The sequence below is a fragment of the Bos grunniens genome, chromosome 9 (genome assembly GCF_055505025.1).
Source record: "Bos grunniens cultivar Pamir isolate PY7600 chromosome 9, Bosgru_T2T1.0, whole genome shotgun sequence".
NCBI lineage: Eukaryota > Metazoa > Chordata > Mammalia > Artiodactyla > Bovidae > Bos > Bos grunniens.
In genome coordinates this window covers 88673896-88687782 of record NC_141173.1, presented here as the reverse complement: position 1 = coordinate 88687782, position 13887 = coordinate 88673896, and the positions used below count along the sequence as shown (strand labels likewise).

General features: G+C 46.4%; 1 protein-coding gene and 1 long non-coding RNA gene across 3 annotated transcripts in view; one reads left to right on the top strand and one right to left on the bottom strand.

Annotated features, from left to right (window-relative positions):
• PLEKHG1 (pleckstrin homology and RhoGEF domain containing G1) overlaps nucleotides 1-13102 on the bottom strand; it is a 249041-nt gene extending 235939 nt beyond the window's left edge. Inside the window, exon 1 of one of the 2 annotated variants that reach the window (XM_086318316.1) lies at nucleotides 12924-13102. The gene's annotated coding sequence lies outside the window, so the exon portion shown is untranslated. The remainder of the gene's footprint in view (nucleotides 1-12923) is intronic. The other variant, XM_086318314.1, reaches the window with a different exon arrangement.
• Nucleotides 5865-7744, top strand: LOC147366334 (uncharacterized). Its single transcript, XR_015133319.1, has 2 exons — nucleotides 5865-5996; nucleotides 7513-7744. It is a non-coding gene; the product is annotated as an uncharacterized LOC147366334 (long non-coding RNA).
• Nucleotides 13103-13887: the final 785 nt, after the last annotated feature.

The window sequence follows — 13887 nt, the reverse complement described above, 5'->3', positions numbered from 1 at the left end:
TCATTTGATTATTTTCTAATAAGAGTAGTAACTAAAACTAGGCTACCAGAATCCATTTCCTTTTGACACAAAGTGATGTGAAAGACCGGTCTTAATCAACTAAATTTACAAAGAACAGAGCAATTACTGTACCATTTTAAAATAACAGTAAACAACGTGGTTTAGCTATATTCGTATTTTTTTTTCCAGTAAGAATGCTAAATTCAGAATTTGAGAATAGTAAATATAGATTTCTCAAATTTGTTTTTACATTTCTAAGCTTCAAGATGGTACTAGAGTTAAGGTTTTCCTCCAAAATCCCCACACTCACACTGAACATCAAACTTCTCACGTGCATTTTGCAGTGAAAATAGACACCTGGACCCTACTTCAGCTCAAACAGTTGGGTGTGCCAGTGACCACGCTCTCCATTTGGAACACAAAGCTGAAATGCCAACATTCTGGCCACCTGATGAGAAGAACTGATGCATGTGAAAAAGACCCTGATGCTGGGAAAGATTGAAGGCAGGAGGAGAAGGGGATGACAGAGGATGAGATGGTTGGATGGCATCACCAACTCAATGGACACGAGTTTGAGTAGGCTCTGGGAGGTGGTGATGGACAGGGAAAGGCTGGCGTGCTGCAATCCATGGGGTTGCAAAGACTCAGACACGACTCAGCGACTGAACTGAACTGAACTGAACTATGCCCCTAGAGACTCACAACCTACCAAAGGGTCTGGGGTGACCCCGCTCCCCATGCATAAGAAGGCATAGGTATAGGGTTGGAGTATCAGAAAGAATTCTGAGCACCTCAATTTCTCTACAGTTGTTCCTATTTCAGAATAAGCATCACTGAGTTTCCAAGTGCCCTGCAAACCAGGGCAAGGCAGACCATGGACCTACTTATTCATAAAGCACCGCACATACCACAGGCGCTACAGGTTTTACACCAGTAGCTACTGGATTCCTCTTACAGAAAATCCTTGGAACAAAAACATCTTTCTGCAGAACCCTTTCGGAAGTGTTCATGAGAGCTCCTCTGGATCTCCCCAATGGGTCTCCTGCTCTTTCTCTTAGCCTTTTCTCTTCTTTCCTTTTCTTCTCTTTTTCTCTTCTCTCCTTCCCTCCTCTTCCTCTTCTTCCTGGTCCTTCTCCAAATATTTAGCCACCTACTCAAAATTTCTTTTCTTCAACTCATTTGTGAAAAACAGAGATTTTTGTCCAGACTTTTTAAAAGCTCATCTCAACTAGTAAAAGAGAAAATTGTTTTGTTCAAACACTTGCCTTCACGGAGCCAGTGGTCTAGTGAGGGAAGGCAGACAACTAATGGTTACCAGGAACACCGAGTTCTAGAAGGGAGGGGGTGTGGGGAGGTGAGCTGGTCCATCATGGCTTCAGGGAGAGCATCCCTTACGGCCACGTGCCGCTTTAGTTACTTTATTTACGGGAGCCGAAGGAGAGAGGGCAATGGAAGTAGGAGACGGGGAATGGCTGGTAAGCAGATAGGTTGAAACAAATAACAGAGGCCACGCTGCTCCCTGCGTCCCATAAATTCCTTCTCCTTCAGCTGCACCGTCTTGGCCGACGTTCCAGTTCTGAATCAAGCCGCAACTCCTACCCCCACCTCTGCACCATCCTCTCTGTACCACTGCTCCCAACTGAATGATCAGTAATCAGATTCTGTCACTCCCCTCCACCACGCCCTCCACTGGCTTTGCATCATGCTTTCAAAAAAAAAAAACCACCTTTTTATTTTGTATTGGGGTATAGACTTAGCAGCAGCAGCAGTGGTAAAGAACCCACCTGCCAATGCAGGAGTCATAAGAGACTCCAGTTTGATCCCTGGGTCGGGAAGATCCCCTGGAGGAGGGCATGGTAACCCACTCCAGTATTCTTGCCTAGAGAATCCCCATAGACAGAAGAGCCCATCAGGCTACAGTTCACAGGGTCGCAGAGAGTCGAATATGACTGAAGCAACTTAGCACGAATGCATATAGTTGATTAACAGTGTTGTGATTGTTTTAGATGAACAGTGAAGGGATTCAGCCATACATATACATGTATCCATTGAAAGCTGAGCACCGAAGAATTGATGCTTTTGAACTGTGGTGTTGGAGAAGACTCTTGAGAGTCCCTTGGACTGCAAGGAGATCCAACCAGTCCATCCTGAAGGGGATCAGTCCTGGGTGTTCATTGGAAGGACTGATGCTGAACCTGAAACCCCAATACTTTGGCCACCTCATGCGAAGAGTTGACTCATTGGAAAAGACTCTGATGCTGGGAGGGATTGGGGGCAGGAGGAGAAGGGGACGACAGAGGATGAGATGGTTAGATGGCATCACCGACTCAATGCACATGGGTTTGGGTGGACTCCGGGAGTTGGTGATGGACAGGGAGGCCTGGCGTGCTTCGATTCATGGGGTCGCAAAGAGTCGGACACGACTGAGCGACTGAACTGAACCGAACTGAACTGAAAGACCTTTAAGTGCTAGGAGATCTGGGCTCTGTCTCCCTCTTCACCCTCACTTCTCACTTTCTTCTGCCCCCGCCCCCTTGTTCATATACACAGCCTGCTTTTCTCAAGAACTCACAGAATTTACTTCTCTCCTAGGGCCTCCATATTTATTTCCCCCCTGTTTGCCTAGAATGTTCTTCCCTCATATCTTAAGGTCCACTTTTCAAGGACTAGCTCAGATAGGCGTTTCTGATCATCCAGCAAATGGCAAGCCACTAGCCCTCCCCTCTCCGCCACGTATTTCCCTCTTTTCTTTAAAGTGCTCGTCACATACTATTTTTCCCTTCACTCCAGACTTGGTCTGTTCTGTTCATCACTCTATCCCCAGAATTTAGGAAACCGTATTTGTTGATAGGCTCATACTAATCTGAATTTCCAAGTGCAGTGTGTACTCTGTCTCTACTACAGTGAAAACTAACAGAACAAAGTGTTCCTCTTCCCTCTCTCTTACCCCTGCCTCGGGACAAAGGCTGTCTTCTACCATTGAGATGTTTTTTCTCGGTTATTTTCATGTTGGTTTATTGTTCCAGACGTCTAGTAGCAGGGAATAAAACTGAAGTGTGACACCCAGTAAACACAGTAAAAGAGCCATTATTTATCAAGGGTTTATTATGTATGGGGTGCTATATATACATTAAGCATTCAAGCCTCACAATATCTTTATTATATGGTTTTACCCCTAGGTTAGCAGGCATTTTCAAATAACATTCAAATGACATATACAGATTGACGAATTTCAGACTATTCCCACATTTCAACTCAATATTCAGACCTTAGAAAAACAAACTTATCTCCTCTATGCACACCATTTTTCCCATAATTAATGGCACAGAAGCAGTGCTTGAACTGGCATTACAATAAGTAAGCAAAGAAACGGGCTTCCCAGTACAGTAGTACAGTAGTAAAGAATCCGCCTGCCAATGCAGGAGACACAAGAGACTGGGGTTCAAACCCTGGGTGAGGAAGATCCTCTGGAGGAGGAAATGTCAACCCACTCCAGTATTCTTGCCTGGAAAATTCCATGGATAGAGGAGCCTGCTGGGCCACAGACCATGGGGTCCGAAAGGATCTGACATGACTGAGCAACTGAGAGCGTGCTTGTGCGCATGCGCGCGCACACACACACACACACACACACACACACACACACACACGCGCGCGCGCGCGCAAAGAAAGCAGAAGAGTATTAGATTTGACTGCTATGCCTGTTATGCATATAGAAGCATCAAGTAAGAATTTTCTCTTTTAAGAGCATAGTATTTTGTTTCTGAACTTTTGAAAAGTATGTTTTCTGCTCATATTTGTAAACCAAAGCCAAAGGTATTTTTTAGAATAGTTGCTGCTAGCTATTCTGTCTTTAGCTAGTAATGTGCTCTCTGCTTCATGTGGTAAGAAGGTAAAAACAAACATCTGTTTACTTCCTATGTGGAAATTTAGAGTCTCTTATCTTGACGTGTTAGATCATTCAGTGAAATAAGTCTCTTTCTGCTTGTCAGGGAGATTCTGGATTCTGAAAGGTATGGCTATTATAGCACTCATCACAACTCAATTTTTAGAACTTCTCAGTATTTGCTTTCCTAACAGGATAAGACAGAGAAGGTGATGGCAACCCACTCCAGTACTCTTGCCTGGAAAATCCCATGGACCGAGGAGCCTGGTAGGCTGCAGTCCATGGGGTCGCAAAGAATCGGACGCAACTGAGCAACTTCCCTTTCACTTTTCACTTTCCTGCACTGGAGAAGGAAATGGCAACCCACTCCCGTGTTCTTGCCTGGAGAATCCCAGGGACGGGGGAGCCTGGTGGGCTGCTGTCTATGGGGTCGCACAGAGTCGGACACAACTGAAGTGACTTAGCAGCAGCAGCAGCAACAGGATAAGAAGAAAGAAAGAAAGGAAGGAAGAAACAGAGTTTCCAAATAATGACACTTTGAAGAAGTCAAATGGATTCCAACTTGCTCGAGGTAATTCATCCTTGTGCTTACTACACCCATGGGCCAAAGGGGGTCCACAGGCCACAAAACATTATTTGCACATTATCTTCCTTGCCATTTTAGTGTCAAGATCAGATACCATTAAATATTGTGATTAAGCACTAATTCCTTAGAGTTTAAACAACTGTTAAAGAAGAGAAGGGGAAAGAAGCATTTATCTCATATAGACATTGAAGAAAAGTGGAAAAAAGCCAAGACCACCAAGATTTTGTTCCATAACTATATTGCAAAAGCTTGCAAATATCTCTCAGAGCACTTTCCTAGACACAGCCAATCCTCATCAGCCCATCTGGGCGCCCATTTCCCATCCTGTCCCCTGCTCATCTCATCACCCTTCCAGCCTCACCCTCATTAATTCTTAGCAAGTTATTCTCTTAAAACTGATCTACGATGGGAAGGGCATGAGGGAATGGAAGGATTTTCCTCCTTTTTTGTTTTTAATTTGTATTTGATATTGGAGTATGACTACATAGTTGATCTACAATGTTGTGTTAGTGTCAGGAGTACAGCAAAGTGATTCAGTGATGCACATACGTGTATCTATTCTTTTTCAAATTCTTTTCCCATTTAGGTTATTACAAAACATTGATCAGAGTTCCCTGTACTACGCAGTAGGTTCTTGTTTGTTATCTGTTTGAAATATAGTACTGCGTACATGTCAATCCCAAACTTCCAAAGAGTTTTCTTTAAAAAAATTTCACTTTTAAAGTCTAAGTCAGTTTGGGGGAGAAGATACATGTATATGCATGGCAGAGTCCCTTCGCTGTCCACCTGAAACTATGACAACATTGTTAACTGGCTAGACTCTAGTACAAAGTAAAAAGGAAAAAATATTAAGTCTATGTGTCCTCTAATTTCCTCCTCTGCCCCCTCCTCAGTAATCCTATATTCCGGATTTTGATTCCTATGCTTCATAATTCATATTCTTAGTTGATTCAAATTTTTAAAAGTGTGAGACAGCTAAATGTTTAAACTGTAAGCTGTATCAGACGAGCAACCGTATCCTCCTTTGAAGCAGCTATAATATTTTAGCGCAACACAGATGCTTAACCTAATAACAGGTTTACTTGGTTAAAGGGAACAAACACAGGATCGTATATTTATGCCCCAGATTACAGTTTTTCCCTCTCTCCCAGCACATCAGAGAAGCACAGATGTTAGTGTTTGAGGACTGCCTGTAATCACACAGCCCCGGGAAGTAAGGGGAACTCGGTGATGGCCTCGGATCAGTGCCCACCCGCTTCCTCGTGGCCTCACACCTTCACATACCCGTCCCACTTCAACCAGCTTTCTAGTCACAGGTTGGAGACGGCCTGAAATCACCCTGAGGCCAGATTGTGGTTATTATGCATCCCGGGAATGCCTACAAACCAAACGGCCTTTCCTTTGCATCTGCTTGTTTCCAAGGACTCCTGTTGCAGCTGGAGATGCGGTGGGTTCTGAAGAACTCCTAGAGCACGAGGGCTTCAGTCCCAGGAGAAGATGGAAGGAGGATGTGGCTGGAAGGGAGTAAGATCTGCACTTGCTTCCTCCCAGGGCAGGGAGAGGGTGGAAGTTGCTGACAGACTCCAGGCGGACAGAAGGAAAGGCACGCTCCCCACATGTGGGGGACCTGCATGCCGACATGCACGCAGGCCTTGAGTGACATGTCGAAATTAAAATCAAAACAGCATGAAAGCACACTTCATTACAGCTAGAAATAGCCGAGTATTGTCAAAGATCCCATTGAGTCATCCGTGCAGAAGCTGAGACCTTGGACAGCAGAGGAGAGCTGGGGCAGGCTCCGGACTGGGTTCAGAAAAAGATCTGGATGAGGGACCAGAGCGTAGAGGGTGGTCAGAAAGCAAAGACTTCAGCAGTACTTTTTGCTCTGAGCAGGAAGGAGGGAGTGGGGAGAGAAGAGAACACTGCTCGGACTTTGAAAGTGCAGGGAATTGCCAGAGGAGGGGAGGGTGGTGGTTCTAAAGGGAGCCTTCCCCCCATTTCATTATCACAGAGGACCTTCTTGGTTAGAGGAATGATCGGTCCCTTGGGATACAGAGGAGGGGAGTATTAATGTTCAATTAAATCTGGGAAACAGAAGGAAGCAAGCTCCAGCTAATGCCTTCGCAGCCCTTAGGATGGCATTGCTATGCATTACAGATTCACACAACTCTACGGACAGCTGCCAAATATTGTCGGCTGCAGGAGCTGCTTAACTTTGCTCCTCCTCAAGTTATGTGCAGAACAATTTCACTTCAGCAGGAATCACCAACACACTTTGCTCAATGAGATGAGCAAATATTTTAAACTATTTTAAAAGTGCAATGGATCATGAACATCTGACAATAATTTACCATATTTTACTCTTTGGTAGCTACAAGTCAATCTTTCAGAACTAAGAAACAGAAGAGACAAACTCACAATGTAAACCATCAGAGCTGAACCTTGTATGCAAGCATGGAGGAACACTAACTTGTTCAATGGGTGGGCTTCCCTGGTGGCTCAGCGGCAAAGAATCCACCTGCAACACAGGAGACGTGGGTTCGATCCCTGGGTGGGGAAGATCCCCTAGAGGAGGGCATGGCAACCCACTCCAGTATTCTTGCCTGGAGAATCCTACGGACAGTGGAACCTGGCGGGCTACAGTTCGCAGAGTCAGAAACAACTGAAGCAACTTAGCACCCATGCCCACATTCAATGGGTACTTGCTGCTGCTGCTGCTAAGTCACTTCAGTTGTGTCCAACTCTGTGTGACCCCATAGATGGCACCCACCAGGCTCCCCCGTCCCTGGGATCTCCAGGCAAGAACACTGGAGTGGGTTGCCATTTCTTTCTCCAATGCATAAAAGTGAAAAGTGAAAGTGAAGTCTCTCAGTCGTGTCCGACTCTTCACGACCCCATGGACTGCAGCCCACCAGGCTCCTCCATCCATGGGATTTTCTAGGCAGGAGTACTGGAGTGGGGTGCCAGTGCCTTCTCCACTACATGTCAGACTCTGAACTAAATGTTTTTCACAGAAAAAAAAAATCTCATTTATTCCTAGCAATTGAGAGGCCTTATTCTCAACTTGAAAGATGGGCAGCAGGTGAAGTGGAGAAACCAGGACTAGATGTCAGCTCAGCCTGACTTCAAATCCAGACACATCAGCGCCATGCTATACTCGGTATCACATACAAAGCCTGGAAACAGTTCTGATTCAGTGACTGGTCCACAGACATAAGACAAGATCCCCGAAGCTACAGAGAGGAATAAAACGGTCCCTGCAACCTTGAAAGGTAATGTGTGTCCACTGGGGATCACTACATTTTTCTCTCCATCTACTTGAGTCACATATAAAGTCCTGTGTTAGCACAGAGATTCAGGCGCCCATGTTTCTCCCCAGTAAGATCAGAAAGAGATATATAGTTAAACTTTGTATGGAAGGATCCCACCTTTGGTGAGAGACAGCACAGCTCATCTAGGGCTCTGTGAGTGATCTTGGACGAGAGGGCCATAGAGTGTACATGGGAAGGTACTAGCAGAAAAGAGAACACAAGGGCCTTGGTTGCCTTCCTAGGGGGTGTGAACTTTATTTCATGTTATTGGTGAGCTTCATCAATGACCTGTTTCTTTGTGGAATTTATTACATCCCAGCTGAACTTCTCTGCCTGTTCCATACCTCACTCAAGACTGAATATTGAAATATGGTGCTGAGAATCCTGTCAACTGATCACTAACAGAGACTTCTAAGCCGAGTGAAAAGAGCAAATAAAGAAGGGTGATTGGAAAAAAAATATTAACATAGGAGATTTGATTATAAGTCAGTCTACAGCCAGACAGCTTAGATAGAGCCTATGGCATTTGTCATTTTGGGAATGATAGTTCAAACAGAATATTTCACTTACAACAGAATTGCCAAACAATGGCTGCCATAGATTTTTTTTTCCTTTTTTGGTTTACTAACATATATTTAGGTTCCCAGTGAAAAAGCCTATCCTGTATGGCTTTCAAGAAAAGGTTGGTTTTTACATATTTAAACAACAAGCTTATGTAAACCACCAGTCCCCCCTTCTACAAATCAAAGAATAAACAATGGAGATATACATGGACCACTAAGCCTGAAACACTTACTATCTGGCTCTTTACAGGAAAAGGCCCACTACCCCATGATGTAGAACTTCTCCTCCTCCTCCTCTTCATCCATCTTTATTCAGATTCAAGTCATTTAAGTCAGTGTTTAATGTGACTGGACACAGAGTGGACAATGGTAAGATCTATTTGCCACTTCAAACATTAGAGCCAGTTGAACAGTGTAATGACATTGATTTATTGATTACTTTTATTAGAATTCTAAATCTCAATCATTATTACACTCACACCCATTTCAACTTTGATATTTTAAAAAGATGTCCTACTCACACTTAAGGGCTTGCTAGCTTTCGGCCAAATGCTGCAATGGTTTGATCTTCCTAATGCTGGTGATAAGCAGTTTCTACAGGCTCAGCAGCACCCTGGTCATTAAAGCTTACCCAAACAGCTTTCTTAATTAAAGACATCGGTTTAGTACATCCAGTGGGTGTAGCTGGAACCTTTGTAAAACTTAGCCTAACATTAACACTCCTCAAGTTGCCCTTCCTCTGGGATTATATGGGAAGGGGAAAAGCAGACAAGGGTTAGGGACTTTTTGTATTCATGAATCCAGCCTACTTTTGCTTTCTGTCAAACAGTAATTCAATATTTACCAAAAGGAGATGTTTAGGGTTGGAAATTTTTACAAGCCTTGCATCTCAGCAGAGAAATATTTTTGGGTACTCTTGTGTATACAGATTGAAAAGAAACTCCGATATGACTCGAATATGGACACTATGCTAGATCGACCAGCACCTCCTTATTCCTGGGATGGGGATCACTCAGGCATCCATGAAGCTGTTCCACAGCATCTGGATGACCTGGGGCCTAGCTACTCTGACAGCAAACCCAGACCCCTCGCTGGGATGGCCAGCCTATATTTCTATCATCTCTGCTAAAGCATCTGTTGCTTTTCATCAGCCCGAGCAACATGAAGCAGAGCCTGTAGTCCTCTCATAATTACTTGAAACCGGGCCCTGCAGTCAGTAAGTTCTCCTTGGCACAGACGCCCATGGCCCTGAATGCCCAAATGGTTTGGAGTCAGCTCTTCATTTTGTAAAGCAAGATTGATGTACATTGTGATGAAACACTAATATTTGAGAAGCCTGCCACACACGAGTACTGGCTTGCTTAGGGTCTTTGTCTAGAAAATATTTCTATTCCCATTTCTACTTTAAAAATGAATATTTTGATTTGGAATCCATGTTCTTTTTAGGTCAAAAGAGGCAAGGGACTTTTTTTTTCTGAAACAAAGAATCATTACATTTAATTTAAAATATGCCCCCATGCCACCACCATTTCTAGGTAGTACAGTTCCGGATTAAGAGACATGAACATGAGTTAAATCACAGCTCTTCCAGTTGAGAGTTGTATAATTACCAGGAAAATCACTCACTCGTGGGACTTGGTTTATCAAAAGCAGTCATCTTGGAAGCGTACAATGTGTCCAACACTTACTACAATACCACTTAAGAAGGAAGAAGGCTTACCATTTCCTAAACTGACAGAGGAAGGAATGAGCAAAGGTGAGACAATCCAGAGAGAATGATCAACTATGACGGTTACATTTTCTCAGTTATAAAAGAATCTATGTCTATAGGATTTCCTTAGAGGGATCAAGGTCAAAGTGCTATTGAGCAAATGATACACAGGTCAACTTAGTTTCTGAGCACTTGTTCTTAATCACCAGTGCCTTCCCAAATCTTTAATATGTAGGGGCTGGGCTAGATCTTCCAAGAGCCATTTTAGTTTTACTATTCCATGGATATAATTTGCCTGCTGCTGCTGCTGCTGCTGCTGCTGCGTCGCTTCAGTCGTGTCCAACTCTGTGCGACCCCATAGATGGCAGCCCACCAGGCTCCCCCGTCCCTGGGATTCTCCAGGCAAGAACACTGGAGTGGGTTGCCATTTCCTTCTCCAACGCATGAAAGTGAAAAGTGAAAGTGAAGTCTCTCAGTCGTGTCCGACTCTTAGCGACCCCATGGACTGTAGCCCACCAGGCTCCTCCACCCATGGGATTTTCTAGGCAAGAGTACTGGAGCGGGGTGCCATTGCCTTCTCTGAATTTGCCTGCAGGAGGATTCAAAGATGGCAACTGTGTGAAAGATCAGCTATCCACAGGAAAAGGTGGGAGGGAAGAGAAATCTGTGAAAAGGGGACTGCAGCCTTGAAGAATCAGAGTGTAGATCCAGGAATTGCTTCCAGTTTACTAAAGGCTCTAAAGATTTAGCGCTGCTCAAGCATTTCCCACATTTATGTGTCAAATCATTAAATCTTAATTACGTCACTTTAAAAAAAATCATAGCCTCAAAGGAGGAGAACAAAACGGTACTGGTTATTCTTGCTTTTGAAAACTTACACTGCCACTTCCTCTTGCTTTGTTAAAAGGTGACCATTTAACCTTTTTGAAGCACAGATTGAGTCTGCCAGGGAAATATTTGTTTGTATTTGGTACCATCATCCATATTAAAGTCACTGAAGGAAGCCAGTGCCCATTGTGAAGATGGAGATAAGTAGGAAAAAACCATCAAGGGAAGCAGGATTCGGGCATGGATCTGCCTGCCAGGTAACTGTTTCTCACTGTGCTTTGCCCTTCAGCAGAAAGCTCCAGGGAGCAGCTACACCAGGAAAAAGGAAGGTCATGAGGTGACAGCTGTTGATGACCTAATAGGATGGGACCAAAGAGGAGAGAGAACTCTGGGGAAATGTTTCTTCAGGTGCTTGGCGGCTCAGACACAAGGCTTCAAATAGGACTAAGAGCAACATGAGGAACTGGAAAGTCAGACTCAAGGATGGTAAAGGACCATAATACCAAACCATCCCTTTTGGATCTAAGTCTTAAATACAGCAGACCAAATAAGTACTGCTTATTGGGGAGGGGTAGCAAGGAGTGAGCTTGAAACTTCAGAAACTGTCTGGTTTCTCTAAATCATTTCTTAAGGGAGGAAGCCAAGGCCACCCGAGGTGGAGCCGCTTGCTCTGGTCTGACTTGGCAAAGATGAAATTAGGATGGAGTTTCTTACTCCCAGACACGATGGGCCTGGAAATGTTTTAATAGTGTTTAATCAAAATCCAAAGCCTGTAAATTCTTTAAAGATATGCCAACCACAGAAACTGAGCAGCCCGAAGATGCTGATTTTAACACTTGATAACTATTTTTATGGCATTACACAATCTATCTAGGCCTGGTATTCTGTTCGAAGGCGAATCTGACCCAGAGTCAACATGCTGGTCTTCTGGTTTAAATCGAAACACAAGGAAGTTCTGTACCCAGTCCTCGGAAAACCCCCAAACCACTCTCCCTCTGTGACTGACCTTGTCTTGGGAGATGCTGACTGCAAACAGCCTTCCCCCAGACTCACCCTCTACAATTTGAAAAGTATGTGCAGTAGCCATGGCCACTTGAGGGTGCTACAAAGGGAGGGTTAAGGACCAGAGCTTAATGAAATACCGGCCCTACAAGCAAGACTCCACTGGAGCATTTAAAAAGTCATCCACCTCATTGTTTCCCGTAAACGCAATGAAATGCCACAGCTTAACGACTTTTCCCAATTACAACCTCCTTAGGCTTCTCGTTTAACAACCAGACTCTCACTAGAGGACACAAAGGCTGGGAGACCGGGCTGCGGGCATCACCGCAAACCCCGGCGGTCCTCCGAGGCCAGGACCGTCGACAAAGTCCCCGTGGACCAGGGGTTACATTGACCGCCGTGATGGACTGGCCACCGGCTTCGACTCCAAGCCCCCCTGCACGTCCCCTCCCCCGCCCCCCGCCCTAGGAAATATTTGCAGAGCTGGGACCCTCCAAACCAAACGCGCCACAGAGCCGGGGCCTCCGATTCCCACCGCGGTCCGCCGTCTGGGGCGCCAGGAGCGGGGATCCGCGGCGGGAGCGGACCGAGGGCGGCGGGCGCTCGGGTCCCGTTCTCGGACTGTCCCGTTTGAGTTGCAAGGCTGACTTGGTAACAGTCCCGAGCGCACTGAGGAATCCCTTCTCCGAGGAGCGAACGCTCCGGCCCCCGCGGCTGCGGGTGGAGGGCGAGGAGCACAGAGACTCGAGGCCGGGCCCCCGGAGCCGGGCGGTGGCGGCCGCGGGTCGCCCCCTCCAGGCGGCGGTGGGCAGCGGAGGGCCGGGGTCGAGGCGGCGGGGCGCTCCCCCAGCCCCGTTGGCCCCCACCCGGGAGGGAGCGCGCGGAACAGGAACCCGGCACCCCGGTCCGCTCGCCTCCACCTGCGGATCTGGGGCGCCCCTCGGAGTCCCCTTCCCGTCCCCCCCATCCCGGCGTTCCCGGCCGCGCGGTCCCATTCCTGGAAGAGGACCCGGTGTCCAGCGAAAGGGACACTTACCCGGGGAGGGCCGGCTCCCGGCGCGGGCCGCGCTCGCAGGTCGGCCGGGGGAAGGTGCGGCTGCGCTGCGCCGGCTGCGGCGCCAGCCGAGCGCCCTGCACTGCCGCCAGGCTCGGACTTCCTCTTCCTCGCGCTCGGCCCCGCCGCTCGGCCGCGCTCCCCGCTCGCCGGCCGCGCCCCGACCCGCCCCTCCCGGCGCAGGGTTGCGGGCCTCGTCGCCGCGAGCAGCGGATCTTGGGTCCCTCCTCCCCTCGGCCCGGGCGAGCACGGTGGGGAGGAGCGGGAGAGAGAGAGAAAGAGATTAAGCACTTGGACTTGTCTCTGGAGGGTTGCCAAACAGAGCAGTCAAATTACAGCCCCTGGGGGGAAAAAATTACCAAAAAAAAAAAAAAATCCCTGCTACTGTTTTCGCAGACACATCACTTTTCTTCAGTTCCCTGGATCCTCAGGTTTAGCTTTCTCTTGAACGTGATACTTTGCATATGATTTTGTAAAAAGAGTACCCTAAATAATTCTTTTAGTTAGACATTTTAGTATTAACACAGAAGCTCTGGGGTAGTCTTATGGGCTGAGGGAGGAAGCTCGCTGTTTTCAGGTGTCATTACTCTAATCACCCCAGTTAATGTATCAACTAACATTTGCTTCGAGAAAGTAAAAGTGGAAAAAGGAGGCCAAGAAGACTGACCTTTGAAATAACGAGAGAGGTGTTAAAGGTCCCGGCTGTGCGTGTAGTGTGATGATGACTTGAGTCGAAGGTGCCTAAGGTGACCGTCAAAGGCAAGCAGTGATTTCCCAACCCTCATTTCCTTTCCAAGGCAGCCGTATGTATCGGCCTGTTGAGTCCATTAGATTTGTAAGAATGCACTCTTACATGATTTGTTCACAGAATTTCAGTTTCAGCAGTTAGGAGCTGTGTGGCCTTAAGAAAGTCATGTGACCTCTCTGTGCCTCAGTTTCCTCATCT